An 11,839-nucleotide genomic window follows, 5' to 3' on the forward strand; every position below is an offset into this window, starting at 1 on the left:
GTTCCTCAAAACTTTGCACCTGGCCAACTGCCAATTCTGGTGGCCAAAGATGAAAAAAGGGCATTGACATCTATTTAAAAAGTTGTGCTGTGTGCATGGCTAGTAAGAGAATCCCAGGGAAGAGTGCAGGGCTGCTGTAGCAAGTCACTGACCTGACCTGGTCCTGGGAAGAGATAGCTATGGAATTTATAGTTGAATCGCCTGAGAGTTGGGGGATCACCGTGATCCGGACTGTTGTGGATCTGTTTTCCAAGCAAATCCACTTCATCACAGGAGGCCTCCTGGCCTCCCATCAGCCCAGAGACTGGCCAAGATATTCCTGCAACATATTTATGGGCTGCACGGAATGCCCAAGCACATCATTTCAGATCAGGGGGTCCAATTCATGGCAAAATTTTGGCATACTTTTATAAAAATGATCAGGTCCTCTCAAGATCTTAGTTTGGCATTCCATGTGAGTATGAATGGGGCTGCTGAACAAGCTAATGCAATGGTGGAGCAATACCAGCGTTGTTATATAAATTATCAGCAATCTAAGTGGCAAGACTCCTGCCATTTGCTGAGGTGGTTTATAACAACGTGGTAGACAGTAGCACAGGTTTCACCCCTTTCAAGGTAGCCACAGTGTTGGAGTTTGTGCCCATGCCAGAATGTCCTCAAGAGCCCCCCCTCCTCATGGATTTTAACCAACTGGTAGACTTGTTCCAGGGTATCTGGAGCAATGTAAAGAAAACCCTAGACAAAGCGATAGAGAGCTAAAAGAAACAGGCAGACAAGTATGTCCCCAAGAGGCATACCATGTACGAGATAAAATGTATCTGTTCACAAAGTATCTTAAACTGAGACAACCTTGCAAGAAACTGGGTCCAAAGTACACAGGGCCCCAAAATATTCAAGAACCAATTCCATTGGATATATGGGAGGTAATTTGGGTTATAAATGTAAAATTTACCCAGGCCCAAAATTTAAGAGAATTTTTTTATAAAATGTTTTATAGATGGCATCTGGATCCTAAAAAGTTGTCTTGTATGTATCCTAATTTACAGCCCAAATGTTGGAGATGTGGTAGTTTGGATGCTACTTATTTTCATATCTGGTGGACTTGCAGAAATATAAAAGTTTTTTGGATTAAGATTTGGTGGAACATTCAAAAGATTTTTAGGAGAAAGATAAAGTTTACTCCACAATTATTTTTATTGGGTATTATTGTAGATTGTGATGCTAAAGAAACTAATTTGATGTTGAATTTGATAACAGCTGCAAGGTTATTGGTAGGGCAATATTGGAAGAAGGATTGTTTGCCTACTATAGAAGAATGGATGTTTAAAGTCTCAAATTTAGCAGAAATGGCTAAGATTTCTGCTTATTTGAAGGATCATTCACAAGAAAGATACATTTCAGTTTGGAGAAGATGGATAGATTATATTCAGAATAAATATGGGACTAAAAAGTTCCATTTACTTTATGAGTAAATTTTAGAGTATTATTATTATTAATAGTTTACTATAGTGGAATTTTTATTAGTTTTATTATTATTTTTAGTATTAATATTGTTTTAACAATTTGGATATTGTATTGTTCAAGAATTAGGATATTAACTTGTTTATATTATTATGTTTATTTTTAATTTGTTTATTTTTATGTTAAAGGGGAGTTAAAGCGCATTATGGACTTGGTTATTTACATAGTTGGTTAATATTAGTTAGAGTATGATTATTATATTTGTTACCCTGTACTCAGCTCTGGGAAGTGGGAGAGGGGGGGTTTAGGGTGGGGGGGTTTTGGGGTGTATACTGTAACTTTTATAAAACTTTTCAATTTTTTTTTTTTTTTTTTTAAAAGTACACAGGGCCCTTCCCAATTGTAAAAATCATCAACTCAGTCACGGTGGAGTTAAAGCTACCCAGGATACTGGGTAAAGTGCACCCAGTATTTCATTGTAGCCTGTTAAAACCATCTCTGGGCACTAGAATGAGGCCGGTTGAGAGAGAAGCCCCCAGCCCAGTCATGGTGGGAGGTGAACCACATTATGAAGTCAAGCAAATCTTAGACTCTAGAATTCATAAGGGTAAATTACAGTACTTAGTGCAATGGAAAGGTTACCCGATTTCAGAGGCTAGGTGGACGAAAGCCCACTACATTAACGTTGACCAATTTATTAAATAGGTTCCATAGTGAGTACCCCAAAAAGCCGAGACTGTCATAAGAAAAGAAACTGCAGAAAATAATATGTGCTTATTGTTTTCCAGGTTCCTTCCAGGTTTTAGGGAGGGTCCACTTGTCAAGCTTTGAAGAATGCCTATGCTGTCTCAGCCATTATTGCTTCATAAATGGCCTACAAGCTGGGAGGGGAGGTGCGGGAGAAAGGAATGCACATCTCTGATAACAAGAGGTCATTCCATGAGAACTCTCCAGATTTGTTTACTGAGAACTGAAGACATTCTCTCATAATAATTGTCTGACTTTTAATTGGATAATGTGACCTGCACTAACAAGAGGAGGAAGGTTTTTATGCTTTTAATATAGCAATTTAGGCACCAATTAATCAAAGCTGGTTTTCCTTTGATCTGTGCTGAAATGATTTGCTCAATAAAGTTTTGCATTAGAGATTGGATCATTTTAGCTATGCTTAATTCATTGGGTTTGTTTTAAAAATAGCTATGGAATAGAGGAACCAATCAAAAATAGAAAATACATGCGAATCATGTCCCTTTCCATGATCGGTTTTCCTTGGGGGGGGGAGAGAAAAAAAATCCCCTGAGAGAATACTAAGTAAGTTCAAGAAGTAAATAAAAATAAACAAGCATCATACATTTTTTCTTGATTCTGACTGTAATGTACAAAAAGATACTATTTTGATCTTGTCTATATCAAGCAATATATGGTGATTTTTCCCACTGTAATTTACCTAGCAGATAATAAATGATGAAACAAACCATGTGCTCATTTTCTATCATTCCTCTGAAGAAGTCAAGACACCTTCAATTATAATTTTGTACAAAAACATTACATAGCTAGCTATGAGTATATTATATTAAAATACAATCCAAATTACTTTCTTAGTAATTTTCTTAGACACTGAAGAAGCTGCTCTGTCTAATTCTCAGTTTTCTTTGCCAAAATATGCATAACTTTGTCATAATACTTTTTTAAAAGTTAATATCATACAGATATACACATGTATAAATGAATACTTGACTAAAATGCATATTAGCACAATAGGCACGATTATATGTTATATTACACAAGCAAGTCTGGTTTCATAGAACAAAACTTTTGATACTCAAGTGGAAAAAACCCCAAAGTTTATCAATTTGGAGATCCTTTTTTAAATCATCAAAAATAAGCCTGAGTTTTTGTATAGTATTTCCTAACTGGCATTGTTATATTGCCTCAAAGTTTCATTGAAATATTTCACTTCAGAGCTTCTACTTTAATAGTTAAGATACTCATTTAGCAATACTTAAAATATCCATTTGTAATGATATATTTTTAAATCTTCCATTTCCCTTCTTAAAAAAGATTTTAAAATTGTATACTTCAGTAAAAAGAAATACCGTATGTACACCATACAGTGACAGTTTTTGGATGTGTTTAAAATAAGCATATGAAATTAATATCTGATTTACAGGTCTATAGGTGCCTATCCTTCTGTAACTCTAAATGATTACATATGTTTACTGAGGTAAAATGCATAGGTTGAAAAAGTTTTATATCTAATGTAAAATTATAAAGGTCAGGATAAAAGTTCACTGAAAAGAAATAACCTGAAAGAGGAAGGCTATCAGTTGCAAAATTGAAATTAAATGATTGCAACTCACTTAATACTCCTGTTGTGACTAGGTAAATATTAAATAATACTGTGAGGATTAAATCTGGAAGAAAAAAAATCCTTAGCAACCAGTTCAGCTAATATCTACAAGTTTAAGTATGTGCATATAAAAGAAAAACAAAGATAAATAAAGCAATGGGAAGTCTTCTTATACCTGATAATGTGTAAGGATGTAATGAAAACATTCAGGAGTTTGTACTCCGAATATTCATTCAGAGACACTCATTCTCTTTCTTCCCATGGCAACTCCTTTTTCTAATATTAGGTCTCTGTTTTTGAGGGAAAAGAGCCACCCCTAGTGATGGCTCAGCTCCTAAACTAATCTATGCAAGACTACATCATGGCTCATCAGTTTTTTTCCTCAAAGTTCATAACAATGACATTTAAATCACAAAAGATCTAGTTAACAAGGTGAATAAGAGCATTAAAATATTCATTTTGGTATCCCCAAGAGGAAAAGAAAAGAAAGTTAGACTCAAAGAAGCACACAGAAGAAAGAAACATATTCACTCACAGCATGAAATACAGAGAGGGTATTTCAGATACACATGAAAAACATGAAGAACATAATAAAACTTTAAGCCCTTGGAACAGAGATGAAAAAGAAACAATGCTGGAAAAGATAGAAAAGTTAGATCCAAAGAGTTCCAGGTTTTCCGGCAACCACGGCTGTTAAATAATGTCCATAATCTCTTGCTTTCTTTATTTAAATTTGAGTGACCACAAAAGAAAAGTTGTGCTTGCAATGACTATGTCTTTGTTGTTCATGAAGTGCATCAGAAAAACGCATTTGAGAGATTGTCCTGAATCAAATTTATATTATACATCTTTTCTCTTCAAATCAACTTCCAATTAAAGGTTAACCCCCCAAAAAAAAATCCATTGAAATGCACTTATTATAAATATATATTTAAAAAAGAAATAGAGATAGAAAAAGAGAATAATCTGACAGTAACTAAGTAATTAAGTCCACTTAATTTCTATGCAACTAATTTCCAACAGTTTCAAACTACAGCTTAAATTGTGATCTCTAAATGCACATGTATATTTTGATGCTGGATTAAATAGTCACTATGATCTTCCATTCAGTTATGCAAGAACTGAGCCAACCTATTTTAGCATTCTTCGCTGCATTCTTTGCTGTTTTGAAATTAACCTCATTTTTTTCTTCAGAAAGTGTTCCAGGAAGTACAACCTCATTTTCCTTCCTTCTATCCTTCTGGGGGAGATGTTAGAAGATATTTGCTAAATAAGTTGTCTGCTTCATTTTTATTGCTAAGCCAAGTAGCCCCGATTGCCTTTGTAGATCATAATATATGTTTCTCACGCACACCCTGGGAAATCTGGAATTCTTCCAAGGAAGTGACAAATCCAATAACATCAAGAATATTGCAGAGCATTTATCTGAAAGGCCTCTCGCTCACCATAAAATAGTTTTGAGAATATATCCAGATAGCTTAATACTTTATAGATGACCTCTCTTCCTCTCATTGCTCAACTTCAAGAAAATAAATTCTAAGCAAAAGCAGCAAATAATGCTTCTTTCAAAGTCCCTGTTGTTTGTTTCTTAAGCACCTACATAAGGAGAAACAGAAGACCATGCCTTATAACGTAACATCATTAAAAGATCCTTTCTTCCAGAAAAAGATCCTTTTCTTCCATAAAGGCAATTCTATCAATATTACAAAACAGTAGAATTGGGGAAGGGGGAGGAGAAGAGGAAATAACCTTACCAGCGTCACTTACAGCACGTACAACAGCAGTCAGCTGCTGCATAACATGCAATTCATCTCAATTGTCTCTACAAGAATTATTTCCAGGCCTTTTATTTCTTCTTAGCATTCCTTCGCTTTCTCTCTGTTTTTTTCACAAAGCCATTCTCTTCTTCTCTAATCCTCTCACAGGAAAATGCAACCCTATACTGAACAGCTTCAGCAGAAGGACTCTGGATGCTGTGGGGTGGGGGCCGAGAAGAAAGGGGGATGGGAGGTTTTCTGTTGGCATTCAAGCATCACAATATGTTAATCCCTGGAGCGGGAATCCAAACCAAGTACCGCCTGCACACATTTGGCCATAAAATCCCCAATTACCCACTGGTTCTAAGTCAGACATTTTTCAAACTTCAAACATATATGTGGGTGTGTGAGGGAGTATGTGCTTGTGGATATGTGTGAGAGACAGCATTTCAGTAAATAATATTAAGGCCTGTTCGTTGATTGGTAGGACTGTAATCTACTTTATGGGTCCAATGTGAGTTTGTGTGCGTGCGTGTGTGTTTAGTGAAATTGATAATGAGTCTAAGCTAAGCTATCAAGATGAAATTTTAACACTTGTAGAAGGGCTACAAGACTGGAATTGCAAACAATACAGAAAATTCAGTTGATTTTCATCTGACTCTTTGCAGCCTGATCTAGTAACCACACTTTTTCAGCCACAGAATCTGAAGAGAACTGGATACTTTTAACAGGGTATGATAGCAATTGTGCATTGTTTATTAGGAGTTCTTTCTGCATCTAATGTAATATGCACCAGGGCTACCAGTTTCTTTGAGAAGTGTTTTTATTCCATAGTTGTGATCTACAATACATGTCTTAAGGTCAAGGATTTAAATGATTTCATTTCACATTTCACATTTCCATTCTGCAATGAAAGGAAAATACATCAAAGAACTTAAAAGAGCAGATGGCACAATTCTATCCCCTAAATGATGATGGTCGGCCTTCATGTAATAATTTATGAAGTTCCCTTCCCCTCCTTCATCCTATGTCTCAGCAGTAGGCCATATGAGTCTCTCAGACAAAATACTACCAGCTTCAAATACACTAATGTTTCCTAACACTATTTCATCCTGACACAAATTATTTTGTTTGTTTGAGACCCTTGTTCAAATACCCAATGTTGAGTCCTTGGCGAAAAGCAGACACGAGAAGCAGTTGTAGTTCTCAGGTTTTCTTTTATTCTGTGTTCAGCTTACAGGTGAAGGCTTCAGCAACGCCCAAAAGCTCCCAGCCTCTTATATAGGCAATTCCCGGGTCAATGTGTTACTTTTCCTGCGCCAGCACCCGCGCATGCGCACAGGTGCTGGCGACAGCCTGTCTGGTCCCAGGCAGCTTGCACCTGCCCGGGACTGCTTGCAAACGCCCCGAGCCCGTTTGCAAGGCTCAGGACATAACACCCCTTTCCCCCGGGCTAAGACTACTACCAACATACAATTATTTCTTGATGCAGTGTTCTACTCCCCAGTGCTCCTACTGTTTACTGGCTTTTGTTTAGCCAGCAATGTTATGTAATCCTCTAAGTACTTAGGAGATTTCCTTGCTCTCTGTGACCTTCTCAGCTCTGGGTTTCTGACAGGTGTTCCCTGACTGAAGGGAGACGTGAACCTGTTCTCCTTATCTTGCCTTGGTGCCTTCCAAGGACTGTGCCCCAATGCCTGGCCTGCTTGCTCGCCCACCGGGCTCGTCAGGCCAGGGCTTCTGTCACTTTGTGACCTGGTTGACCTGCCTAGCTGTAGGCCCTCGGGCCCCTTGAAGTGATAGCCACTGCTAGGCGTCTCTGTAGAACCTCCTAGGTCTGTCCAAGACCTGTCAGGAGGCTGTCCATCCCTAAACCCCGTTCTGTGTCCGGGCTCGTGTGGGTTTCTGTACCTTCCCAAAACTCAGTTACTCCCTGATTTGGGCTAGAGGTGTTGCGGTCGGGACTTGGTTCGTCGACCACCTCCCTGTATGTTTGACCCCCTGTAGGACTTGGGGTAAGGTCAGGCCAACTCTGGGGATTATGTGCCAGCTCTCTTGCGGGGTATGATTTATTGAGATGCTCCCGGGTATCCTCCCTGACTGGAGTACTGTGCTGTGCAGGTGAATAGTGATTGTACCCCCGGGGTGACTCCCTGGCTGGAGTAGGCGTGAATGCCTGGTAGTTGGATAGGCTCTTAGAATTCCTGTTTGGGGCACTCGCGGAATCTTGGAATGGGCCGTTTGTGGCTCCATCATTGGAGGTGGGCAGCAGCTCGTGCCCCTCCCTTTGCTCTAAAGGGTCCCCCTCCCCCCCTGGAAAAGACCCAGGAGTCTCGTCTGAAAGATCCCGCCTAGGGCGGAGTTGGTCAATGTGCCGACGCAGGACACGACCGTTGTCCAGGGCTACCTCGTAGGATAGAGGACCTGTGACCCTGGAAATAGAAGCGGGGACCCATGTATGACCAGGCCCGTAATTGCGAGTCCAAACCGGGGCACCCACAAGGAGTTGTCTAGGTGCCCTAGGATGTGAGGTAGATGAAGGCAGTCTGTCCGGATGCAACCGGTCAAGCTTCATAGTAAGTTTGCGCCCCCAGCGAAGTTCAGCTGGGCTTCTCCCTGTAGAAGTGGACGGTGTGGTGTGGTAAGAAAGGAGAAAGTCAGCCAACCTGTGATGCCAGTCCCCATAGGTGAGTCTTTTCAAGGCGTCCTTTGTGATGCGGACCATGCGTTCAGCCATACCGTTGGTGGACGGGTGGAAGGGTGCAGACGTGGCATGACGAATCATGTTAGCCTGTAAGAAAGCTTGGAATTCGGAGGAAGTAAATTGCGGGCCGTTGTCAGACACGATGACATCTGGGAGCCCGTGTGCAGCAAAAATCCCCCTCAGTACCTGAATAGTCTTTGCAGTGGTGGTGGATGAGACAGGTACAACCTCAAGCAATTTTGAATGACTGTCAACGAGGACCAAGAAGAACTGGCCCTGAAAGGGCCCAGCGTAGTCAATGTGCACCCTAGACCATGGGGACTGTGTATCCTCCCATCTAGGCACAGGAGCTTGGGGCATCTCTGGGCGAGAGCGCTGGCACAGGTGGCATGCATGCACCTTAGCCTCAATGTCCTTATCTAAACCAGGCCACCACAAGTGGCTGCGCGCAAGGGCCTTCATGCGAACAATGCAAGGATGACCCTCGTGGAGGGACTCTAAGATCCTAGTCCTCATTGAGGTGGGAATGACAACTCTGTTTCCCCAAAGCAGACAACCCTGAGAAGTGGACAACTCGTTCCTTTTAGACCAGAAACTCTGAAACTCAGGACTAGGGCAGTGCTCAGGCCATCCAGACAAAACCCAAGAAAGGACACGTGAAAGTGTGTGATCTGTGCCTGTTTCAGCGGCAACATCCCTGGCATTCAGAGGGGACTCGGCAAGGCTTGGATGGATAGAATGTTGACAGCTGGCGCAGGGTCAGCTTCTACTACTGGCAGGGGCAATCTACTGAGGCCATCAGCATGGCCCATTTCTTTCCCAGGCTTCTGGAGTAAGGAAAAATCATATGCAGACAGAAAAATAGACCACCTAAGCATTCTAGGGGAAATGATTTGGGGAGTTTGTTTACGTGTGGTAAATAGTCCCAGCAGAGGCTTATGGTCAGTGAAGACCGTGAAATGCCTGCCATACAAGAAATCATGGAATTTTTTAATTCCAGCAACAACAGCCAGAGCCTCCCTGTCTATCTGAGCGTAGTTTCGCTCAGCAGAAGACAGTGTTCTGGAGTAATATGCAACAGGAACCTGAGTTCCATCAGACCTGAGGTGGCTCAGGACGGCTCCTACCCCGTAAGGGGAAGCCTCACAAGCGATGCACACAGGAAGGGACTCATTGAAGTGTGCAAGTACACTGTTAGAAGTGAGTAAGGCCTTGACCTCATTGAAACTAGCCTCATGTGTTTGTGACCACTGCCACACTGCTTGTTTCTCTAATAGCCTGTGAAGAGGCTCAGCTACACTAGCTTTATGTGGAAGAAAGGAATTGTAGAAATTCAGGAGGCCCAGAAAGGCCTGAAGTTCAGCCTTAGACTTTGGCCTAGGTGCTTCTAAAATGGCAGTTAGTTTGGATTTAGCAGGGTGAATCCCAGCAGCATCAATTTTGAACCCCAGAAATTCAGTAGAAGGCACCCCAATTTTGCATTTGTCTTTTTTGAGCTTGAGGCCTGTTTTACTGAACCTTAACAGAACAGCCCTTAGCCTTTCAGCTAGAATGTGTGTGGAGTCTCCTGCAATTAAGACATCATCAAAGTAGGGGCAAACCCCCGGTATGCCCCGCAGTGTGTTTTCCATTACGCTTTGGAAAATCCCAGGAGCGACATTCACTCCAAACTGCAGCCTTGTTACCTTAAAGGCTCCCCTGTGGGTCACAATAGTCTGAGCTATAGCAGCAGCATCATCAACAGGCAGCTGTTGATACGCTTGAGCTAGGTCAAGCTTTGCAAAAACGCGCCCCCCCTTGAGGGAGGCCAGAATATGACTGACCACAGGAACAGGATAGGCATGTTGCTGCAATGCCTTATTAAGAGTGCATTTGTAGTCAGCACAAATCGAATGTCCCCATTTGCCTTTAGAGGCGTGACAATGGGGGTCTCCCAAGGGCTGGAATCAACAGGTTCTAGAATTCCTTGTTGGATCAGTTTGTCTAACTCAGTGTCAATTTTACTCTTTAAAGCAAAAGGGACCCTTCTTGCTTTAATTCTAATGGGAGTGACAGTGGGGTCTAGTTTTAAGGACACAGGGGGCCCCTTGAATGTGCCCAGCTGGGGGCTGAAGACATCTGCAAATTCTTTGCAGACTTCCTGTAGGTCGAGTGTTTGTAAGCTGTTGAGCCCCGTGACGTGTATCCCCAAGGCTTCAAACCAATCGAGTCCGATGAGACTCGTTCGTTCACCCCCTACTACTAATATGTCTAGTGGACCTTCAAAATTCTTATACTGTACGTTAAGGGTGGCCTCCCCCTTAACACACACTCTCGAATTTTGAAAGTCTGTTACACAATGTCTGAAGGCCTTAATTTAGTTCCACTGCCGGAACAAATCTTCCTAAATGTATGTAAGGATATGATTGAAAGGGCAGACCCCGTGTCTAGTTCCATAGTTAATGGAACCCCTTGTAGCTTCAACTTGAGTGACAGCTTTTTCTTGATGGGCTTGTGTGTGCCTGTCCTGAAGATGCTTCTTCGCGAAGCGCAAAAACCTACCCTATTCTGGCTGGGGACCCTGGTACCTTTCAGGCGCAGTTCTTCCTGAGGTTGTACCTTTCGTCGGCCCAGACACACAGCTGCAATATGTCCTTGTTGTCCGCACGCCCGGCAGATAGCGGAGCGGAACTTGCAGTCGGTTCTCCTGTGGCGACCTCCACAGCCGATGCACTTGAGGGGAGCTGAAGAGCTTCCTTTCTGATTCCCTTCCTTCGCGGGGTGGAGGTGGTCGACTTCCTCGTTCGGATCCTCCTCGGAGTTCCCTTGGACGTCCTCTTGGTGCACGGATGCAGCATCTGGACTGTTCCTGATCGGCCGCATGTTCTTGACGGCGCCGTCTGCTGCTTCTTCTGCAGTGACCTCTCTTAAGGCATCTTGGAAGGACAAGACTTCTTTGGCGAAAAGCCTCTGTTGTAAATCTCGATGCCTTAAGCCGCACACGAATCGGTCCCTCAGTCCTTCTTCGAGGTCCTTGAATAGGCTGTAGGCTTACTTTCTCAGAGGTTTTACCAGTGTATAAGGAGCAAAACGGAAAAGGCCAGCGCATAGCACAATTCAATATGTGGCTAAAGGAAGGGTGTAAAGGGGAAGGCTTTGGATATATTAGTCACGATGTCAGTAGCTGGTCCAATCAAAAGATGTACAAAAGAGATGGTTTGCATCCATCAAAAAAAGGGACTGAGTTACTCGGCTATAAATTCACAGATTTTCTGGAGGGAAATTTAAACTAAACAGCGGGGACAGGGAGTTAATTGATACGGAACAACCCTGTCCCCGGCAATTAAAAAACTATAGGGCTATCAGTGCATGTAGCATAGATGTGTGTGTGGACAAGAATACCAACCTTGCTACCAATCAAAATGAAGCCTCTAATAGCGAGTGCCATATAAAGTGCACTAACCAAATAGGTGGTACGACAATAGGGGAACTCAGGCACCACACAGGTTATGTAGAAAGGAAACACAGGGCCACCCACAAAGGACTCAAATGTTTATACACCAATGCACAAAGTATGAACAGCAAACA

General features: G+C 42.0%; 1 protein-coding gene across 1 annotated transcript in view; it reads right to left on the reverse strand.

The window, feature by feature from the left end:
- Window positions 1-5,714, reverse strand: part of MID1 (midline 1) — a 422,175-nt gene extending 416,461 nt beyond the window's left edge. The window contains exon 1 of the mRNA XM_039319806.1: window positions 5,566-5,714. The gene's annotated coding sequence lies outside the window, so the exon portion shown is untranslated. The remainder of the gene's footprint in view (window positions 1-5,565) is intronic.
- Between the last annotated feature and the right edge of the window lie 6,125 nt (window positions 5,715-11,839).

The sequence above is a fragment of the Crotalus tigris genome, unplaced genomic scaffold, assembly GCF_016545835.1.
Source record: "Crotalus tigris isolate CLP2741 ecotype Arizona unplaced genomic scaffold, ASM1654583v1 scf7180000017543.2237141, whole genome shotgun sequence".
In the NCBI taxonomy this organism is placed as follows: Eukaryota; Metazoa; Chordata; class Lepidosauria; order Squamata; family Viperidae; genus Crotalus; species Crotalus tigris.